At 44.0% G+C, this 8,652-nt stretch overlaps 1 protein-coding gene across 1 annotated transcript in view; it reads left to right on the forward strand.

Moving 5' to 3' along the window:
• Positions 1–5,517: 5,517 nt before the first annotated feature.
• The window catches only part of KIAA0100 (KIAA0100 ortholog), a 59,845-nt gene continuing 56,710 nt past the window's right edge, over positions 5,518–8,652 (forward strand). The window contains exon 1 of the mRNA XM_011997552.1: positions 5,518–5,660. The gene's annotated coding sequence lies outside the window, so the exon portion shown is untranslated. The remainder of the gene's footprint in view (positions 5,661–8,652) is intronic.

Consider the following 8,652-nt stretch of genomic DNA (forward strand, 5'->3'; position numbering starts at 1 on the left):
TCAAAGAGAGAGGCTGGTGGTTACCATGACATTTGCTGGAAGAGGAGTGGAACTGGGATCAGATTGCCACAAGGGAGGCCCTCTGCAGTCCCTCCCTTTGAACAAGAAGTTGTAGGAGGCAATTAAGAGGAGACCAGAGTGAAAAGAGATCTAGTCTGTTAATTCCTTCCACTTTGCAGCTTCAATTAACATTTGCTGGTTTTTTTTTTAAGAGTCAAGCTCTGTGCTGGGACTTGGGTATATAAAAATGAGTAAAATATGCTTCTGACCCTGGTGGAGTTCACAATCTATCTCAAAAAACTTGTTAATAACGTTATAACAAAGCACAATTAGAATTATGTTAAGTTACATACCTGGACTATAAGAGCAATGGGAAGGTTGGGAAATATCTGAGAAAAGGTGATGTTTGAATAAAAGAGGATTTAAGAATACAGTCTGGAAAAAGGCAACATGAGCAAACATTTAGGCGTGCTGCTCTGGAGAACAGCCCCATTAGTCTAGGGTGGAGTTTAAACTACAGGACATTCCACATTGTCTTGTATCCTATATTTTATGAGCAAGGGACTAGGACTATTCCAAAGGTATCCGTAAGTGAATGCCCAATTTGGATATGAAACCTAAAAGTTTAATAAGTAAAAATATTTAGAGTCTACTTAAGGCCTTTTAAATCTGGAATTCAGAACTCTTTGTAATTAAAAAAAAACCTGAAAACCTAATTACATGAAGTCAAGATGTTAAAATACAGAAAAAGTTAATTTTGTTCATTTAAAAATATTATTTATTCGGCCGGGCGTGGTGGCTCACACCTATAATGCCAGCACTTTGGGAGGCTGAGGTGGGCTGATCACTTGAGGTCAGATGCTTGAGACCAGCCTGGGCAGCATGATGAAACCTGTCTCCACTAAAAATACAAAAATTAGCTGGGCGTGGTGCTGCACGCCTGTAATCCCAGCTACTTGGGAGGCTGAGGCAGGAGAATCGCTTGAACCTGGGAGACAGAGCTTGCAGTGAGCCGAGATCATGCCATTGCACTCCAGCCTGGGTGACAGCAAGACTGCATCTCAAAAAAAAAAAAAAAAAATTTATTTCTTTTCTTTCTACATTTCTTTAGAGAAACAGGGTAAGGGCCAAAGAAGAGCACAACTGAAGTATGTAACCAGATTCAGAACCCCTGCAACACAAAGACAGATTAACAGTTACTAAACCTCGTGGTACACACATTGGGGAACACACAGTTCCTGCTCTAGCACACAGGGGTTGGCAAACCTTTCCTTTTCTCTACAGGGCCAGATCTGCCACTGTAGCATAGAAGCATACATAACATGTAAATGAATGGGGGCGACCTTAATTGGCTCACAGGCCTTAGTTTGTGACCTATGATTTAGAAGTACAGGTCTTTAGAGAATTGATGATAAGGATAGCATGGGATCCTGTAATAAGACAACCTAACCTGGTTTTGAGGAAGTGACTTTAAATAAAGACCTTAAGAGTAAGGAGGAATTAGTTCAGCAGAGGAGCTGGCTTCTTTGGAGATGGTTTGGGGAGTGATGTCGGAGATGTGCGCTTCTAGCACAATACGTGCACTGTGGCATGTACAGAGAAGGCCCGGGAGAGGAAGAACGGTTCATAAGAGTTGGAGGAGAAGTCATAAGGATCTAGGTGCTGGGAAGCCATTGCTGGGTTTTAAACGTAGAATTGAAATTAATTTACTTGCTAATCCAACAAACACTTATTATTTTCTGAGATGGAGTCCTACTCTGTCACCCAGACTGGAGTGCAGTGGTGTGATTACATCTCACTGCAGCCTCCACCTCCTGGTCTCAAGCCATAATCTCACCTGAGCCTCCCAAGTAGCTAGAACAAATACATATATATATATATATATATATTCGAGACAGAGTCTCGCTTCATCACCCAGGCTGGAGTGTAGTGGCGTGATCTCGGCTCACCGCAACCTCTGACTCCTGGGTTCAAGCAATTCTCTTGCCTCGGCCTCCCAAACAGCTGGGATTACAGGTACCCACCACCATGTCCAGCTAATTTTTTCTTTGTATTTTTAACAGAGATGGGGTTTCACCATGTTGGCCAGCCTGGTCTCGAGTTCCTGACCTCAGGTGATCCGCCCACCTCGGCCTCCCAAAGTGTTGGGATTATAGGCATGAGCCACCATGCCTGGCATAAATATGTATTTAATGAGAGCCTACCACATGCCAGGCACATACAAGACAAGGTCCATGCCCCTAGGATGCCCATATTCTGGTGCAGGAGACACACTGGCAACAAATAAAATAAACCTTGCTCTAAGAGCTAAGAAGGAAATACATATTTTCATCTCATCTAAAGTGAGTTTACTTAGGCTGAGATGTCAACAGATAGAATATGACCTGTAGAACCAGGGGGAGAGATTCCAGTAGAGAAAGTGGGCAAGAATATGGTATATAATAGGTGATGTCCTAAGGCTGATGGCACTAGAGCATGGTGAAGGCAGCGGTCTATGAGAGGTATCCTCAAGCAGGGCGTAAAGGCCATGGAAAGTCACTGGAGAGTTTTAAGTAGGGAAATGACATGATCTGCTCTAATTCTGTTACATGTAAAATGAACTGGAGGAAGATCTGAGTGGAAACCAGGGAAAACTGAGGATATCGTTGTGGTAGCCCAAGCAAAAGATGGTGCTGGCTTGGAATAGGGTGGTAGCAGTGAAGATGGAGAAGAGAAGACAGACTACAAAAACATTCTAGAAGTGGAAGTGACAGGACTTACTAAAAGACTGGGAAAGAGGAGTAGTAAAGGAGAAGAACAAAGATGATTCTCATAGGTCTATCTTCGGTAACCCTGTGGATAGGAGTACCACTCAGTAAAATGGGAGGATAAGGTTTGGAATGATAAGAAAACCAAAACTTTCTTTTGGTTATGTTAGCTTTGGGGTGCCCAAGAAATATCCAAATGGAGATAATTAAACAGGCATTTTTGACGTGTGATTCTGGAACACAGAGGAGAAGGCTGGACTAGAGATTTAAACTTTGGAGTTGCCAACTTTCAGGTGGTAATTAAAGCCATGGGGCTGGGTCACCTAAAGGGAAGCATGTAGAGGGCCCAGGATTCCTGTGAGAATTCCAACATATATATACACACATATATTTTGAGATGGAGTCTTGTTTTGTTGCCCATGCTGGAGTGCAGTGGCACAATCTCTGCTCACTGCAAACCTCTGCCTCCTGGGTTCAAGTGATTCTCCTGCCTCAGCCTTCCAAGTAGCTGGGATTACAGGCATGTCGCCATGCCCAGCTAGTTTTTGTATTTTTAGTAGAGATGGGGTTTTACCATGTTTGCCAGGCTGGTCTTGAACTCCTGACCTCAAGTGATCCGCCCGCCTCGACCTCCCAAAGTGCTGGGATTACAGGCGTGAGCCACCGTGACCAGCTCCAACATTTAGACATCAGATAGAGAGCAAAGGTGGCTAGCAAATGAGACTCAGAAGGAACAGCCAGAGAAATAGAGAAAATCCAAGAATGAAATGTCAATAAAGCCAAGATGAAAGTCTGGAGACAGGAGTAACTACCTTGAATATTGCAGAGACAGAGAAAGATGAGAACAAAGTATCCATTGGATTTGGCAACATAGAAGTCACTGGTGACCTAGATAAGGGCAACTTCAATGGAGTGGGCAAAGTAGATGCGGTGGCACTCGATTACTAGAAGCTACCTTAGGAGGATTGCTTGAGCTCCGGAGTTCCAGGTGGCAGTGAGCTATGATGGGGCCACTGCACTCCAATCTGGGCAACAGAGCAAGACAATGTCCCGGGGAAAAAAAAAAAAAAAAAAAAAATAAAGACACAGAAAAATTAAAAATAAAAAAATAAGAGACATGCAAAGCAAACAAAAAAAAAAAGGAGTGGGCAGAAGAGAAGCCAGATTGATATGAAATGAAGATTGAATAAAGGGTAAGAAAGCTGAGTTGATACAGGTAGAAATCTATGAATGGAAATTTTAAAAATTGGCATGGTAGTTGGAGAGGGATGTGAAGGATACCAGAACATAATTTGTATGCTGATGGGAACAGTTTCATGGAGAGACAGGATTTGGTGCTGATTTTATTGGGAAATAGTGGAGAGGAAGGAAGGCAAGGATTATAGGCAGGATTGACGGTAGTGCCATTAAGATCAAGAAAATAGAAGCAGGGCAAACGTATTTGCCTACAAACATCATGTTTCCACCACTCTAGGTAGGCTTTCAGAGGAAGAACTGTAAAATTCCACTAAGCTTCTCCAGACTGCACCAATTTCTGATGTAATTAATCTCCTGATGAAGTTAAAACCTCTTAAGAGTCGCAAGGCTATGCTAATCCAATCTAGCAGCCACACAAGCCAAGTGAATAAAAATGTACTTGTACTAGTGAAACGGACATTACTCATGAAAAAGGGCTCTAAATTCACAGCTGATGGAAGAGCAGTCATGCTTCTGTAATCAAAACACTGAAGACTTACTAACTGGTATCTTTCAGATAAACAGTGGAACCAGACATTTTTCCGAAGAAATTAATCAAATTCAACATTGTTCACATTCCCTAATGCTCATTAATGATGTAGCTTCATACACCCTTGTTACTTCTGATACAGTGAATTTCCATGGAAGTATTTCCAGAGATCTTAGGCCTGTGAAATAAGTATCAGTTCTTGCAACAACCCAGGAAAATTAACTTCTCCAGCTGGTTCAAACGAGTGCCTGAGGAGAAAGGCAGAAACTAGAAGACGAGTTTTGACTTAATAACTCATTTTGATGTTCATGATAGGCCTCTGGCAAACGTTTGAGGAAATGAATCTACGGAGAATGGACGGGTTTTAGGTACTTCTACAACACCTTCGATCTTTAGAAAGAGATGAAGGATGCAACTATCTACAAAAAGTTCTATTTGTATTATTCAGCAACATGTAAAGAGCTGGAATTTGGCATCGCCCTCTAGCCTGATGACCGAGCTGCTGAAAGCTCCATAGGATTCATAACCTCAGAACAAACAACTCGATCACCTGATCCTGGTTCAGAAGCCCCAGGTCCCTTCTATCCCCAATCCTTTCGCGTGGCCCAGTTTTAAAAATCTGCGGAGAGAAGGACTGATGCCAGGAAGCCTGTTGATTCAACATGCCACCCAATTCACGGGTTCCGGGTGTTACCGGGCTGGGAAAAGCTTTGAGACTCTGAGCAACTGCAGCGCTTTCCTCCCCCTTCCCCCCATAGAGCAGGGAAGGCCAGGCCCCCACTTCTTCCCACATACGGCTCCCCATTGCCTCTTCCCTTACGGGACCAGGCCCTAGGAGCCCGGTTCCCCACCTGACTCCTGCGAGAAACACGCTCCCCAGTCGGAACTTTACTTGCCTGAAGTCCGCCGCTCCTCCGGTGCGCTAAGCCCCCACCGAGGAAAAATGGAGTCGTCGAACCGAGACTGGGAAAAGATACTACGGACCCACCGCACTGCCCCTCCGCCGCCGCCGCCGCCGCTGCGTCAACGTGCTACGTCATTTCCGGCTCTCTGTCACCGGGAGTGGGTGGGCCATTTCTTGTTCTCTCTCCCGCTCTCGGGAGCTTTCGTCCCGTGGGTGCGAACGGTAACCGAAGCGGCTCAGGAAGGCAGCTGTTACTGAGCCCCTGGAACAGAGCGAGAGTATCGTAAGTAACCAGGCTCAGCCTGTTTCTCAGGCCGCTCTAGCCAGGTAAACCATAAAGATCAGACTCGGGCTCCTTCACTTCCTTGTCTCCGTGGTATCGTCTTCAGCTTCCGGTTCCGGGGAGGGGCCGCGTTTTCTTCGAAGATTTGGGGCTCCGCGATACTGCTAGGATGGCTGTAGTACCTCTACTGTTATTGGGGTGTTTGTGGAGCGCTGTGGGTGCGTCCAGCCTGGCTGTCGTTACTTGCGGCTCCGTGGTAAAGCTACTCAATACGCGCCACAACGTCCGACTGCACTCACACGACGTGCGCTATGGGTCAGGTAATGCTGGGGATCGGGCTCGGGTGGGCTAGGGAGGCCTGGGAGTATCTGGAGGGGCGGGGCCTAAAGAAAATCTGAGGGTGTGGTCTGGGAAGGTTAGGTGTTCCCTGGGAAGGTTCCTCAGGTCTGGAGAGTCGGAGAACTGAGTTGTTCTAAGGCATCTTAATCGCAACACCACCTAATATTTGGTGAACTACAGGCCAGGCACGTTACCTATGTACTTTTTCCGCTTATTAACATTCATGTAAGGTGATACTATTGTTATCCTCATTTCACAGATGAGTTAACAGACGCAGAGAAATTAAATCGTTTATTCAAAGCCTTGCAGCTAGCAAATGTCAAAGTCGGGGTTCTATCCAAATCTATCCAGGTTCAAAGCCTGCTTTAGAGACAGACAAGAAAATTACAGGAAGTGCTGTGTCTGAAATTTTAAAGTAACAGTAAGTACTGTATCTGAAACTTTAAACTCCAAGAGCTCACTCGTTGACTACAACCCTTTGTCTTCCAGCTCTTCTGCATCTTACACTTGCTCCTTAATTCCTGTCTTTTGGGCCCCTTCTACCCAAATCTGAACCTCCTTCTTGTAAGGAACTTGGAGCAGTGACAGGAATTGCACAGAAACTTTTTTTTTAAGCATTTGAAATTAAAATGTTTAATAATAAGTTATTTGAATTCATTCATTCAGCATAGGTCTTAATGAGTTCCTACTATATGACTAGAATTGTACTACCTGCAGGAGATTCGGTAGTGATAATCAGTCAAGAAGATTACAATATAATAAAAACAGACCAAAAAAAGAAAGTCTTATCTGCCTGAAAAAAAAAGATAAGCAAACAAAAAAAGAATGAAGGTCAGCTAGTGAGATGTGAGAGGCATCTAAGATAGCTGGTAGAATTCTATCTTGGATGACTGATGATGCTGTTTGCTGAGGGAGGAAAGAGTTCTGTCAGGTGGGCTAGTCTGGTTCATGATTCCCAAAACCTATCTGATCAGTTAGACTAGGCAAGGACGTGAGTTATCATCACTGCGATGTCTTAATAATCCTAGCACCCATTCAGTGAACACCTAACATGTTGTCAGGCTTATTTTTTAATTTGCTTTGGTTTCCAACTTTGGATCTACTGAATTAGAGTGGAGGTGGACAGAGGCTTGGCAGTAGCAATCTGTAGGTTTAAAAAGCTCTTCAGGTGGTTCTGATGGACAGCCAGATTTGGGAACCAGGTTCAGTCTGAAGCTCAGAAAAGGGATCTCTGCTGAGCCTGAGATACCACATTAGATACAACATTAAATACAACATCTTGTACAGACTGTGGTTGAAAATGTCAGGGTAGTGGATGAAATTGCCCAGGATGAACTGTGGTTCTCAATCTGGGATCAATATGAATAACTTGAGAAACTTGTTAAAAATACAAATGCTTTTGTCCTGACCCTCAGCAATTTAAGAACTACAGGTAGAAATATATGAAGGCCAGGCATAGAACTTCGGATAATCCCAAGGTATAAGGATTTGGAGGAGGAAGTGAAGGGTTGAATAGAAAGCAGAAAATGTAGGAGACAAAATGTAGACCATGGTTTAGTAGTGAAGCGTGGCTGTGAGGACCCCAGAGAGCTGTAAGGCAGTAACCAGAAGTAGGAAGGGAGACTTGGTTTGGCTTTTCTGAAAAAGAAAGATATAATAAAGTCATGAGCTGAGTGGAAGGAGACAGTAGAAAGGAGCTGATAGTTGGCTATATTTACCCGTGTAACTGGCACGAGGCATAATGGTATACGTGGTAAAAGTGAAATATCAAAAGTCTTTGGTCAGGCAAGGCCATGGAGCTGAAAGCAAAGCTAGAAGGAACAGGTAAAACTATTAGAGGAAAGTATCTGGGAAATACGAATGCTTTCAAAGACCTGGGTAGTGAATGAAGCCTAGGAAAGAGAGTATCCCCAGTGTTTATGAGAGTAGCTCGTTTGGGGAAACCTGACAATTTAAAGCTTTTGGAATAAATATGATCTTAATGAGATATGATGCAGAATGGTTAAGAGTGTTAGTTCTAGAGTCGGGCTGTCTAGGTTCATTCAGTCCCAGCCTTGTTTCTTAGAGTTGTGTGACCTTGGGTATGCTGGGGATAATAATACTTACTTCAGCAAATGTAGATGTCAAATAAGAATATTCAAACAAAGGACTTAGGTCAGTGCTAGATACCCAGTAAGTCCTCACACACTGTGGTGCTGAGCAGTCTTAGTAACACACATTAGCTATCAGCGATTATTTGTATACTGCACCCCCCCGCCCCAACTTTTTAAATCCTGTAGCTAGATTTTTTCTTTCCTTAAGAGACATGGGAGACCAAGGCAGGAGAATCACTTGAACCAGAGAATTGGAGGTTGCAGTGAGCCGAGATCGCACCACTGCACTCCAGCCTGGTGACAGAACAGACTCTGTCTCAAAAAAAAAGAAAGAAATTAAGAAACAGAGTCTTACTCTGTGGTCCAAGCTGAGGTGCAGTGACACAATCACGACTCATTGCAGCCTTGACCTCCTGGGCCCAAGCAATCCTCACATCTCAGCCTCCTGAGTAGCTGGGACTGCAAGTGCACCCCACCACACCTGATTAATTTTTTGGGTCTTTTGTAGAGATGGAGTTTTGTCAGTTGCCTGAGCTTGGTCTTGAAATCCTGGGCTCAAG

Source organism: Mandrillus leucophaeus, unplaced genomic scaffold (assembly GCF_000951045.1).
Source record: "Mandrillus leucophaeus isolate KB7577 unplaced genomic scaffold, Mleu.le_1.0 Scaffold541, whole genome shotgun sequence".
NCBI lineage: Eukaryota > Metazoa > Chordata > Mammalia > Primates > Cercopithecidae > Mandrillus > Mandrillus leucophaeus.